A 15,041-nucleotide genomic window follows, 5' to 3' on the forward strand; every position below is an offset into this window, starting at 1 on the left:
ACCATTAATGTAGCAGTACAGTGAACAGCAGCAGTACAGAAGTGAGCTGAATCTGAAACTAATGCCTTTTGGGCATGATTTATATTCTCAGTTTATGTTCCGTCAGTGACAGTCTATCAGATTTTTAGCAACTTCGAAGTTCCGATAGAGGAAACCCATAAGAACAATCATTTAGAAAAGATATATCATGCTAAGTCAGCACAGATCTTCAGACAGTTCTGAATTTGGTGTATGTAGCTTAAAGTTGAATTTCAATTAGTCTTAGAAGAAGAATAAAAAAGGTTCTGGGATCAATCCCGGGATGGGGACCTAGTAAAGTTGCCAGGATCAGTCCCGGAAGTGTCCTGTGTGAACAAAAGCCGGGGCAAATCCCAGGACACATTATCCATTTATTTTCTCAGTGTGAAAGCAGTCTGAAAGTTTTAAAAGCTTGATTTTTTTTTTCCACTTTCACAGTCAGCCAGAAAAATGGACAGAACGACCATAAGACCAAACATCCTTGTTTCCTGGGGAAAGTCTTCTTTTTTGGTGGCCCGTCCCTGGCTGGAGTTCCTTTTTTTTTACAGGAAAGTGAAATAACACCTAATGTGGGAAAATAAAATGAGCTGCAATCATGTGCTTTTTGTTTTGACCAACAGAGGGCGCTGGTCCCTACAGCAGTGTTAAGGTGTGTTATCAATTATCATCTACAAATTACTTGTTTGTGCAAGTTTTTCTTTGAAAACTGGTCAAGAATAAACAACCACAAAAGAATCATGTAATCAACTTTATTTTCATAATATAAATAATTGCATCGCCTATGCCTATTTGCTTATCCTGTAAGTTTGTGAATAAAAATTAAAATGTGGACATTATATATATATATATATATATATATATATATATATATATATATATATATATATATATAGGGCTGACCGATACATCGCATGTGATTGTCACGCGCATTTCGTCAGTAAAGCCGGTTCCCTGATTACCGCTAAATCGCCATCACCTGCTTTCAAATGGAGCGGCATTTAATAGACAGAGCCGTAGATCACTGACAAGCCACGCAATATCGCGTTCATATCGCAGATGAATCGCCTTCGATAATGAACGCGATATTGCGTGGCTTGTCAGTGAACTACGGCTCTGTCTATTAAATGCCGCTCCATTTGAAAATTTTCAGTATATATAAATATATGTCACACTACCGCCGGTGACACTTCGCGACCACAGTGGCAACTTCACCACCGTGGTGGAGTGGTTGTCATGCCTACCGTCACAGCCCTAGGCAGGATAGGGGATGTATTGTTTCACACTTTGTCTGGCTTCTCATCTGGGACCAATTTGCCTAGGAAAAACTTACCAGGAGTTAAAGGTCCAGCAAATCCTCTCCCAGGGTCACTGAGACACTCAAACTCCTCCATCGTGTTAAGGTGATTCGGGTAGGGAGTAAGTTGCTGCCCCACATGGAGGAGTTCAAATATCTTGTGTTTGTTCACGAGTGGGTGCCGGTTGGATCATGAGATTGAGAGGTTGATCAGTGCTGTTAAGGCAGCAATGCAGTTGTTGTACTGGACTGTTGTGCAGGAGCAGTGCCTGCCGGCGAAGCTCTCGATTTATCAGTTGATCTATGTTCTGACCTTCAATTATTTTTCTCTTCGGGGTGTGAGGGCTGAGAGAGACAGTTCTGATATCTGGAAGAGACCTGGATTAGAGACGCTGTTCTTCTTTATCGAAAAGTGGCAGTTGAGGTGGTTCGCGGTGGTTTCAGTGCCACAGTAAAAGGTTGAGCTGTTCAAAGGTCAGTGAAATTGATGTAACCTGCAAGGGAAAAAAGACTAATTATTACCTAATTATTACCTAATTAGAGGGAAAAAACGTACAAATTAAGAATATCCAAATAATGATTAAGTAAGTGTGTGGGAAGACACAAATATAATTCTGGTGAAATAAGAAAAAAAATGGTGTTCAAGAGGGGAATTTCTAAACATTGATTTTAATATGTTTTGTATTATCTGAGATTTATAAACTTTTCTTTTTTTCTCAATTTTCTGCTGTTGAAGGATTGAATTATTCAAGATTTGGATATCGCTATTCAATTTTGTTTAGTTGTATTTTAGTACATTGTATCTCTAATTTCCCTCAATGTAAATCTATAAATTCATTATTTTAAAAAGTTCTAGTGTGCGGGTTTTCTGCCTCTTGCAAAACCTAAATCTTCTGAGGGCCCAGTGAGGTAAACTTATTACTGTATCACAAAAAAGTGTTACAATTGAATGAGATCCCATACTAATTTTATATAGCCTATCATGATTTACAGTAGTAACAGTAAATATATTTTATTAGGATTTAAATCAGATTTGAAAATGTCATCATAAATATGGTGATTATCTTTAAGGTGGAACCATCATCTTGTCCTCCATTTAAGACTCTTCAGTCTCTGAATACACAGCTCCTGTTCCTCATTTCCTGATCAGTCCCATTGATTAGTTGTCAGGAGGATGGCACAAAAGGCTTTACTGTATATATATATAGGGGTGACCCTGAATAGTCAATGATTCGAAGCTTCGATAGGAGGAGCCTGATTCGACTACCAATCTCACAGTCGAATCTTTGCAGAGGTGTTATGAGACGAGATATGGGGGCACTCAATATCTGATTTTACATAGATGTATTGGTTCTCTCCCAATAGGTTATTATATACAGCCTATTATGATAATGCTGTTGTTTGTCTGATAAATTATACAGTGACAGCCACGGGTGAATGCGATGATATTTATTAACGGAGCTCGTGTCACACATACAACACATCACCCATGAACCTAGCTTTCGCGCGTTCTTAGTACATACGCCCCAGGGGGGTGGGAGGACATTCTTAAAGAACCCAACACTTGTTTGAGGTGCAGCACATTAGAATACACAAATCACATTGTATTTCTGAACAGATCATTTATCACAATGATCTACAAATGCTGTAAATAAAAATTTGAAAGGAAAGAAGCTTTTAATAAATATTTTAATGTGCGTGAATAAATCTAACCACCCCTGTACGATGCAAGTTGTGCCAACAGCTCATGAACTTCATGAACATGCCTACCACTCAAAAACAACAAACACTGCGGTGCACTTCTGCCAGCCAACTTTAACCAGCTGACTAGCGTGCTATTTGAAAAGACCCAAACGGACACAGGTAGATCGCGTTAAAGACTGGATTTTTTTCTGGATTATCAGGTAGGGTACAAGTGATTTCAAAACATTTCAGCCGGTTGTAACTTGATTTTTGGAAGCTGTGAATGTTTAGCTAAAAAGACTGCCACTCCAGTTTAGCGTTTATTGTCTCTGCAAAAGACTTAGTTGACAATTCTGGCTATACTTTCATTATTTTAATAATTTCTTTCATTTTAATTTATTTATTGATCACTCTGGGTTATCTAATTTAACTATTTGTGGCTTGTGTTTTGAATATGTTCCCCTGCACTTCAGGCATTTTGCAGTTTTGACTTGATTATGACTATTTCATTTTTTTTAATTAGGCTATTTTTATTTATTAGAACAGTAGGCCTATATTCTGTTCTAATTCAAATCTGTAAATTAAAGTTTGATTAAAGCATTATGATTTTTTTTTTATTAAATTAATTTTAATTTTTGTTTTTTGGTGCATCAGTGTTGTGCTGTAGATTAGTTAAAGCTTGCTCGCACAGGCAATTTAGCCGATTTAATTTGATTTGTTGACGTGAAATGCATATCTATCTGCAGTGTGGCCTTTCTGCGGTTATTTATATATATTTTAAGGTTTATTGATCCAAAATGTTTTTATTCATTTTCTTCTATATCTTTGAGTAGTGTTCTGTACATAGTGTTACAGTTGCTGTATATAAACGCACAACAAAGATGAAGATGAGTATAAGAGTAGGTCTTTAATCAAACACCGGAGATTCCAACAGGGTAGAGACAGCATAACATAGATGTTAACGTAAACGAGAACGGACAAGGAGTGAAGCAGAACACTGGGTTTAAATGCATGTGACAAACAAAGGGAACTTAATGAGGTGATGAGATGATTAACTAGACAGGTGAATCAAATGAACTAATCAAACACACAGAAAAAGAGGGGGCTCTGGAGGAGGGCAAAACCAAACTAAACCAACGTCCACAGAAAACAAAAATAGTTCAAGGGGGAGTGGAGAGTGGGAGGAGCCAAGGGGAAGCCTGAAGCAGGAGGAGCCAGATGCTGGTCCAGAGACCAACCATAATGAGGCCCCAGGGTGGAGTCGAGGACGGGAGACGCCATAGTGGAGAGTTGAGAGGCGCCACCCTGGGGACGGCCGATGGAGATGCCACCGATGATGGAGATCCAGGTGGAGCTGACATGCCGAAGAGCCCAACTGACACTGCTGGATCTGGAGACCGAGATAGAGCCGAGGTAGAGTCCGGGAACCTGAAGACTGAGACGGAGGCGGTGTGACTGAGGATGAAGGAGGAGACGGGGGGGGAAAGGGGGAGCCAGGTGAAACTGAAGGTGCAGGCTGGACGACGTCTGACCAAGTCAGAGCCTGTGGGACGAGGGAGCCCGGTTGAGTCTTGAGCCTGAAGGTTTCTGGTGGAGCCGAGGGAGGGAGGAGCCACGACAGAGGTGACGCATCGACAGGATGCGGTGGAGTGTTGGGTTTGGAGGCTGGAGGTGGAGCCAGGAGATCCTCTAGCTTAGGTGGAGCTGGTGGCCTGAAGCTTCGAATCGGGTCCATACACTTGAGTGATGGAGCTGAAGAGGGGCTGAAGAGTACCAGAGGAGGCAGGAATGATGAGCAGGCAGTTAGAGGAGGCAGGAGATGGAGGCTGGGAGGGAACACAGGAGATACAGGGCTGGATGGAACCAGTGGGGAGACGAACAGTTCAGGGCTGGATGGAACCAGAGGGGAAAGGAGACATAGGGAATTAACCTCCACAAACACATCCAATAATTCCAAAAAAGTTCCAGTGGCCATGGCGAGCCCATCAACCGCTATGAGGTTGTGGGTGGGGCTTTCCTCCCAGCCCTCGAACTCCACTAACACTCCCTCAACAGCACACGATGTAACGGGCTCACGCACCTGGTCAGACGCACCTTGCGGTTCACATCCCGGGGCGATGACTCCTTCCATCCTCTCCTCAGGTTCGGTCTCATTCGACACAGCAGGTTGAACTCCATGGTCGGCGGTGGGTGCTCGTCTCTCCATCATGCACGTAGTCGGTGACTGGTCTCAGGATGTGGAGTGGTGCTGGTGTCATCCTCAGCAGGGCCGATGGTGAACGGCGAGTTGTTCACCAGCACCCACTCCACCTATGTGGCGAAGTCCTCCATTGGACCGCCCGCTGGAATGCGTGCCTTGAACCACTCACTCAAGCCGGTGTGATAATATATACAGAGCGAGCAGTCTGGGAAGTGAGTCAGGCACGCAAGCTGAAGAAAGTCACTGGTGTGTTGTTCCAGCGAGCAGTCTCCCTGCTCCCGGCAGAGAAGCTGGATAGCGAGTAGATTCATGAGGGAAAAACAAACAAAAAACTGAAGTAAAACGCTGCAAAAAAATAACTGTTTGGTCCGTTCTTCTGTTACAGTTGCTGTATATAAATACACAACAAAGATGAAGATGATTATACGAGTAGGTCTTTAATCAAACACAGGCGATTCCAACAGGGTAGAGACAGCATAACATAGATGTTAACGTAAACGAGAACAGACAAGGAGTGAAGGAGAACACTGGGTTTAAATGCATGTTATAAACAAAGGGAACTTAATGAGGTGATGAGATGATTAACTAGACAGGTGAATCAAATGAACTAATCAAACAGACTGGGAAAAACTAGGTCACAGAAACACAAGACATGTAATACATAGTGGCTGTGAATGTTTATCCACATTGCCTTTAATTTGTTTAAAAAAAGATAAAAGGCAGTTTGGTCACTTTATTAGAAAGTTGTTTCTCTGTGTTGTGTGTGAAAGAAAATAAAAGTTGTCTTAAGCCGTGGGTATAGGCCTTACTTCATTTTCCGTGTCCTGCTCCATCGCGTGCACAGTTCAGCGCGCGTACCTTTCAAAGTCCGTGCGCACTATCTAGTGGACCCTATAACGCCCATCCCCCACCCCCCGCTCCCCGCTCCAATGTATATGATTCGACTATCAGTCGAATATAGGCAATCTGATTCCACTATGTAAATCCGTAGTCGGGGACACCCCTAATATATGTGGAGTGGTGCTGGTGTCATCCTCAGCAGGGCCGATGGTGAACGGAGAGTTGTTGTTCACCAGCACCCACTCCACCTATGTGGCGAAGTCCTCCATTGGACCGCCCGCTGGAATGCGTTCAGTATATATATATATATATATATATATATATATATATATATATATATATATATGTGTGTATATGTGTGTGTGTGTGTGTGTGTGTGTGTGTCTGTGAGGGTGTGGTTCAGTCAAAGCAGATCATCTTTCTTTATTCTCATCAGCAGCATCTCCACATTCATCACAGAACTGCCACAGCTTTCCAGACAAACCCAACTGTGTTACTGATCAACATCAAAATAACAATTCACTGCACATTATATAGTTGTGGCTGCAGTTAAATTAACACAAATCACATGGTACGCAAACTCACTAAAAACAAACTCGAACATATGACAAATAAAAATAAATGTCTAATGTATCCAAAATACAAATAATAAAACACCAAAATACCCAAATAAACCTCAAACACAATATAATATACAGAAAATATATACTCTATTGGAATTTACAAAGCACTCAGTAATATTACAAATACGAAATCATCCATCAAAAATAATCACAAATATACATAAATAAACATATTTCTTTAACAAGCATGTATAGTCAATATGATTAAAGAAATTCTATAGATATCACAGAGAACAGCGATAAACCTCCTTACCTTTCCAAAAGGACAATGAACTGTGACTATGCAATCTTCTTCTTCTTCTTGTTAATGGCCACTGACTCCTCAGGAGTATTACCGTCACCGGCTGTATATCTTACATGGGTGATGCATGTTGTTTTTGTATATGAGGATGTAATGCTCCGCCCTCTGCTGGAGCTGTGTGTTCAGCTTCCTCTCTGACTCCTCATCCTCCAGGATGGGCAGAAGCACCATGATCCCCATACATTAAATCCTGTGCTCTCGTCCTGTGTACTTTAAATGATGTTTTTGTCAAATAAGTCTCTCTTACAACGGCTTTGTTGCTAAGAACTTATTTATTTAACGAGTACCACAGACACAGATTCCACTTCTTTATCGCAGGCCACTAGTCTCCTAGTCCCTCCCCCGGACTTCTTCCTCATAGGTTGTCACACAACATACGTCATTATTCACTCTCTATGACACCTCCCCCTTTAACTTTTTCTAAGGAAAACCATTATTATAACCCTGCTTCTTTATTTACTAACTAGCATTTGCCCGCTATTCCTTTTAACTATAATGAACATTTTAAACATTTCACATTTTTCTTTTATCAAATAAGCATTCAACATCACATTCACTTAAGATGCATAACTCACATCTACTACACCTAAACGTGCATTAGAATTTACTTAACTACAAATTTAGTTTAACAGTAGGCTTTATCACTCTGCCGGACCTGGTCACAGTCACTCCTTGCGTTTCACACAGTGTCTGCGACTCTGGCTGCTCCGCGTTGGTGGTGATCCGCTTTTCAAGCTCCTGCGGACTCTTCACTGTTGTTTCACAGTTATTATCAGCCTTTAGACATTCTGCAGGCACTGTCTGTAGATGTCTACGATTTCGCCTCATCTCACCTTCCCCTTTCGGAGCCTGCACCACAAATGAGCGCGGCGCACTCTCTTGCGTTCTGACCTGCACTGGACCTTTCCACGTCTTTTCCCCGTCCAGTTTCACCAGCACTGCATCACCTGGCTTCAACACAGGTAAGTCACGCACCCCATGTCTCCGATTAAAGTAGAAGGCTTGTTGTGTTTTAGCTAAAGCGTCTCTTTCTCTCACCAACATTCTACTAGGCCACTTTGGCTGCAGGTTTTTCTTCAATGTAGGCAGCGTTGTACGAATTTTCCTGCCCATCAACAATTCAGCAGGGCTAACCCCTGTAGATGAATGTGGTGTTGCTCAGTAACACATTAAAGCAAGGTGGGGGTCGTCCTGTCTAAGGATGCGTTTGGCTACTTGGACCCCGCGCTCGGCATGCCCATTTGCTTGCGGGTTATGTGGGCTCAATGTGACGTGTTCAAAGTCATATTTTCTCTTAAAAACAGTCCATTCATCACTAGTAAACTGCGGACCGTTATCACTCATAATAGCTTGCAATCTGTTTATCACCTGCGCTGTCGTTGTCTTTGGCAGATGAAGGATCTCTATGAAGCGCGAGTAGTAATCCGAAACAATCAGATACATCTGGCCCTTGTTTTCGCAAATGTTTATAGCCAGGCGCTGCCATGGCCTGTCAGGTAGCGGGGTTGATTTGAGTGGCTCTTTCCTTTGCGTTTTCCTGTTTTCACGACAGAACATACACAAATCAATTTTGTTATTTATATCCGATGATATACCAGGCCACCATACAGATGAGTTTGCCCGTTCTCTGCATTTTGTCAACCCTAGATGGCCTTCATGGATGCGCTCGAGGATGTCCTGTCTCAGTTCACTTGGAATACAAATGCGTCTGCCCAGAATTATCAGTCCTTCACTTACTGACAGCGCATCTTTCACTGAAAAGAAGTCTCTAATACCTTCTGGTACGTTTCTCACATGCTCTGGCCAGCCGTGCTTTATGAACTTACTTACTAGTTGTAACTGTTCATCCCTTTCAGTCGCTGCTACGATCAAGCTCAACTTTGACTGTGACACGGGCAAGCTGGCTATAACTGCGTCAACGTAACAGGCTATCTCTTTCGCTGTAGGTCTACTGCTCGTTGCATCATCGCTTATTGGACTTCTCGACAGTGTATCGGCTACTACCAATGTCTTCCCTGGCGCGTATTCCGCAGTCACTGCAAATCGCATCAATCTCATTAAAAGTCTTTGACAGCGTATTGGTACCGTGTCCAGGTCTTTTTTATTAATCAAGGGTACTAGGGGTTTGTGGTCTGTAATAAGGCGGAATCTGTCCAGGCCTATGAGATATTTCTCGAATCTCTCGCATGCCCAGACCCCAGCCAAGCACTGCGCGTACCTGGTTTCTGCTTCATTTAACCTCCTCGAACAGTATGCCACCGGCTTCCAACTGTCCCCGTGCAGCTGTAGTAGGACTCCTCCCAGCCCGTAGCTACTCGCGTCTGCTGACACCGCTGTGGGTTTCCCTGAATCGTAGTACGCGAGAACAGGTGCATTCATTAGAATTTCTTTAAGCTTTTGAAATGCGCTTTCTTGGGGCTGGTCCCATGTCCATGTTACAGTCCCTTTTAACAAATCAAACAGCGGCCCGCCCACTGTCGCCAAATCTGGAATGTAACGTCCCATATAGTTTATCATCCCCAAGACCCGTTTCAGTTCACTCATATTTCGTGGGGCTTGCAGTTCCGAGATAGCCCTTACTTTCCCCGGGTCAGGCCTGACTCCTCTCTCGTCTATAACATGTCCCAGGAAATAAAGCTCCTTCTGTCTGAAGGTACACTTCTCTTTGTTGAGCTTGAGCCCTGCGTGCTCAATCCTCTCCAGAACGCGTCTCAGATGCTCGTCGTGCTGTTCCTGGGTTTCACCGTGAACGATTAAATCGTCCATGTAGACCGCAACTCCCTCTAAACCTCCTAAGAGTTCGTTCATTTTGCGCTGAAATATTTCTGGCACTATGCTAATACCAAAGGGTAAGCGCTTGAAACAATATCTGGCGAACAGCGTTATGAATGTAGTGAGCAGACTGCTCTCACTATGTAGGGGTATCTGCCAAAAGCCGCTTGCGGCGTCCAACGAAGAGAATATTTTGGACCCTGCGAGTTTGGCAAGAATTTCATCAGTCGTGGGTAGGATGAATCGTTCCCTTTTTACATTTTCGTTCAACTTTTTCAAGTCTATGCAGATGCGCACTTTCCCGTTAGGTTTCATCACTGGTACCATCGGCGCGCACCAGTCAGTGGGTTGTGTTATCTTTTCAATAACTCTGTTCTCCTCCATTCGTTGGAGTTCAGCCTTAACTTTGGGAAGTAACGGTAACGGCACTCTTCTCGCTGTGTGGACTGCGTATGGCTCTATGTTCTCTTTTAGATTTATTTTGACAGGTTCGGTTTTCATTGTTCCCTGTTCACCGAATGCTGCGCTGACTTGCTCGATTCTTTTAACTAAGCCCATTTCTACTGCTTGTTGTCTGCTAAGCAGATTGTTCACGGTGTCACCCTCCATGACGTGAATTGCGAACTTGAACTTTTTATCTTTATACTCCGTGATTGTTTCAAATTGTCCCAAACAATTTATCCTTCCACCTGGGCTATCATATCTCGCATGTGTCTGACTCAGCTTCACTTTATTTCCAAGTGAGTTAAAAGTCTCTTCATTCATAACAGTCACGTCAGCTCCGGTATCAATTTTAAATTCTACTTGCGAGCCTTGCACGTTCAATTTCACAAACCAGTTCTCTGTGACGTCATTCCCTATTTTGTTTACCGTTCCTAGGTAATATGAATCGTCATCACTTGCCTGTGTTTGTGTTTCTCTTATAAACGTTACCTCATTAACTGTCCTTGAGTAACACATTACTGTAACACAGTGTCCTTTTTTTTTACATTTTCGACACTCACTTTCTGTTGCGGGACATTTCTCCTTATTGTGATGTTTCATCTTTCCACACTTTCCGCACCGGCCGCCACCGGTCACTCTTTCATTTTTCCTTTTTGCTGGCTTCTTTTCATCCCATCTTCCTTTTCTTTCAGGTCATCTGTATGTAACCTCCTGAACAGTGCTCGGTGCACCCTCCTCCTGTTGGCTCACTTGCTGGGCGATATCCTCCGCCTGCCTCACCATCAGCACCGCTGTGTCTAAGGTAAGGTCTGTCATCAGCTGCAACTTTCTTGAAAGCTCTTTATCTTTGATGCCCACCACGAGTTTATCTCTGATGTTCTCTGTTTACTGGGTAGGCCTACCGAAGTCACAGCTCTCTGCCAATTCGTATAGTGCACGTATGAACATCTCTGCTTTTTCCCCTGGCCTTTGAATGCGTTGGTAAAAGCACGCCCTCTCGTGGATGATGTTCTTTTTCGGGATGAAATAGTCATTAAACTTGTTCAGCACGGCGTCGAATTCGTTTTTCTGCTCGTCTCTCTCAAACGTAAACGAGCTGAATATGTTCTCTGCCTCTGGTCCCATGGCATATATGAGGGTACTCACTTGTACCTCACCATCCTCCTCCTTTAGCTTCGAGGCTATCCTGTACCTCGTGAAGCGTTGTCGCCATGCGGGCCACTCTTGAGGTCTATCAAAGATGAAGTTCGTGGGTGGAGCGAATTTCGCCATTTCTACTGCTCCACGACCATGTCAAATAAGTCTCTCTTACAACGGCTTTGTTGCTAAGAACTTATTTATTTAACGAGTACCACAGACACAGACTCCACTTCTTTATCACAGGCCACTAGTCTCCTAGTCCCTCCCCCGGACTTCTTCCTCATAGGTTGTCACACAACATACGTCATTATTCACTCTCTATGACAGTTTTATTGACAAAATTCAGGAGGAGCAACGTTCAAATAATCTGACTAATCATCACGTCACTTCAGCCAGCTGTTAGCAATCAGTAATCAACATTATCTACCCAGTCAGCATAAGTGAAAGCATTTATATAGACACAGTTGACTCACCCATATTCCTCGACAGTTTTACAGCATCTGACCCGCCCTAAGTTCCCAACATGTACAAAATTAATCTCTTTGCATCCAATGAAGAATCTTTCATCCTCAAGGAATCTTTGCCACAATCCTCTGGCCTAACTAGGAGCAATTACTCCGCCTATCACTGCCGCAGATCCATCTCGGGGGCCGTCAGCCCAAACAAACGGGTCCCCGCATGCCAAGACGCTGAGGCCTACTCTTGTCACTGCGGTCGAAACATCCGCAATCTCCTTTCCGTGTATTTACCTAGTCCTGCCCATTCTATAATTTCTGCCATAGAGAAACGGACAATGAGGCAGTCGAGCACCAAGCTCGAGTCTCGGGCAATACCTTTTCTTGCCGTGAAGGAACGGGCCAACCTCCAGCATCAGGCCACCGCAGCAGGCCTTCAGCAAGCCAGAGCCGGGCCGCAGCGCAGATTCAGTCCCAGCCAGGTTTAATTTCGTTGACGAATAATTTTTGTCATAAATGCCAGAGTTTACTCAAACAGTTTTTGTTTTGTTATTTTGGGAGGGGAGGTTTCCAAGCCACTTAAGACCCCAGGTTGTAAAACAGAGGTTTTTTTTTTCCACTATTGCAGGTACATTATTTGAATGTGGTAAGGAAAATATAGATGTCCAGCTCAGTTACATACACTTATTCTGGGCCTAACAGAATTAGTATTCCATTATACAGGTGATTACGACAGGATCCTGGTTGGAGACACGGGCTATGCCTGCAGGCATTACTTTATGACACCATTCCCTGACCCAAACCCTGGACCTCAAACACGTTACAATGCAGCTCTAGCCAGGAAAAGGGCACGCATTGAAATGACCTTTGAGTAACTAAAGGAAATATTTGTGTCTGAGGAGTCTGAGGGTTGCACCGGACAGGGCATGTGACATTATTGTCACATGTGCTGTATTACACAACATTGCCACCATTAGAAAGGAGAGGACACCTGTGGTGGAGATGCAGCCTGATGATGAGCTCCAGCCAGTGCACTTGGACCAGCCTAGTGGCAGAGCTGCACAGGACAGAATAGTAGTACACCATTTTTCATAAGCATTTATAAAAAAAAAAAAAAACACACAACAAATATGGTTTCCATTAGTTTTATTTTGTTGACTTTGAAAAAATAATACAAATAAAAATCAGTTATGTTTTGCCTGCCAAAAAAAAGGAATATAATTGATATTTATGCAAGGTCAACAATAGTGTGAAAATGTGTTAAAGTGTATTTGTTCTTACTCTGAAGTTCCTTTTGAAGCAACTCTAGTGGAACCTTTTTCTTCATTAGGGCTTGAAGTTCTATTTGTCCCCTCAATTTTTTGCTTTTTTTTTTAACTCGTAGTATTCAACCTTATGTTGTAGGCTTCTTTTATAGTGGGAACGGATGTCACCCTGTGCCATTTGCACAGAAGACATAGAACTGTCAATACATTTTTCATACAACAAAAATAAAGAGGAAAATACAATACTGCCCACCTCTGTATCCCACCTCTCTACAGGTGTGGATTCCTGCAACTCATACTGCAGTCAGAATAGATATAAATATTATATTATATTATATTATATTATATTATCAACAAGTCCACTTACTGCACATGCTTCAGCCACCACTTGCATGGGAACAAGTAAAAGTGTTGGTGTATTGTGTGAAACAGCAGAATAGGACAAAAACAATGTCATTATAATGAAGTACACTGTTAAAAAAAAAAAAAATCATGGCAATACTTCCAACTGAAATAGGTTTAGCAGTTCATTTGATATTAATGCAATTCATTTCTACTCAACATTTAACGTAGTTGAAACAGACATTTTGATTTCACTTAACATAAGGCAGCAACCAATTATTGTACAGTGTACAAAGACAAGTTAAACTAATTTACCAGTAATGAAGGTGCTGTTGCTGTGCATCTAAGGAAGAGCTGCCCCCAGGGATGCCCTGAATAATGGGCCAGCTGACATTCAACCCAAGGGCCAGCTCTTCTGCCACAGTGTAACATGGGGGTGCAGGACCACCACCTGTTTTTTTGTTGTTGTTAATGATTTTTTTCTGCATTTTCTTGGTGGCTGTTATAACCAGACAACACATTATTTCAATTGTCTCTTTTTGAAAGAGACCAAAAACAGTAGTAAAGTAGTAAAGATCACCATTTTGTAGAACGTTTTTGTATTTTACTTCTACTTGTTCCCATGTTCTAGTGGGTCCTGTGGTGGCTCTAATATCAGAGATGATAAAGTAGTTATACAATTTATAATTTTTTCAATTTTTTAAAATGTAATATACTTTAATAAGTGATAAAAACATGTAATATGCTAAGTACTTGCGCATTTAATTTGTCTACTACTTTTTGCCTGCCCTCCCTCCTGGCTATTGCAGCTTTTGATGTGTTCCCTGACTTTTTAATTATGGTCTGGAATTCTGCAAAAGCTCTTGCTCTGCTGCAGAGAAAAACTGTGCGTGTTCTTAGGCCATGTCAGCAGCCAATAGCAGTGTTCCTGATCAGTTACTCTACTATCGATACATAGCCCCTTTTAACCCAACCCATGAATGCACAGTTATGTGCCATATTACTGGAGAGATGAATACCATCTCTTTTCAACAGGTCAGGGCTGCCCCTAAAACTTTTCCAGTTGTCTATAAAACCTATATTATTTTGTGGACACCACTTAGACAGCCAGCCAGTGAGTGATGATAATCTGCTATCTCATCACTCCAACGAACAGGAAGGGGACCAGAGCAAATTACTGTTTCTGACATTGTACTTGCGAGTTCACACACCTCTGTAATGTTAATTTTAGTGATCTCCGACTGGCGAAGTCGAACATCATTTGTGCCGACGTGAATAATAATTTTAGAGTATTTACGATTAGCATTAGCCAGCACTTTTAAATTTGCTTTGATGTCAGGTGCTCTGGCTCCCAGCAAACATGTGACTATGTTGGCTGGTGTCTCTATTTTCACGTTCTATGCAATAGAATCGTCAATAACTAGGGCACTTTCAACAGGATTCTCAGTGGGTGCGTCACTGAGTGCAGAGAACCTGTTTGATGTTCTAATCCGAACGGAAGAGTGGTGTTTAGTTCTTGGGTTTGAGACCTCCTGGGAAAACTAGGTTGCTGTTGGAAGAGGTGTTAGTGAGGCCAGCAGGGGGTGCTCACCCTGTGGTCTGTGTGGGTCCTAACGCCCCAATATGGGGACGGGGACACTGTACTGTAACAAGCACCGTCCTTT

General features: G+C 42.6%; 1 protein-coding gene across 2 annotated transcripts in view; it reads right to left on the reverse strand.

Moving 5' to 3' along the window:
- Positions 1-15,041, reverse strand: part of kif5aa (kinesin family member 5A, a) — a 52,487-nt gene that overhangs the window by 9,963 nt on the left and 27,483 nt on the right. The gene's annotated exons all lie outside the window — the stretch shown is intronic.

The sequence above is a fragment of the Megalobrama amblycephala genome, linkage group LG6 (assembly GCF_018812025.1).
Source record: "Megalobrama amblycephala isolate DHTTF-2021 linkage group LG6, ASM1881202v1, whole genome shotgun sequence".
NCBI classification, from domain to species: Eukaryota; Metazoa; Chordata; class Actinopteri; order Cypriniformes; family Xenocyprididae; genus Megalobrama; species Megalobrama amblycephala.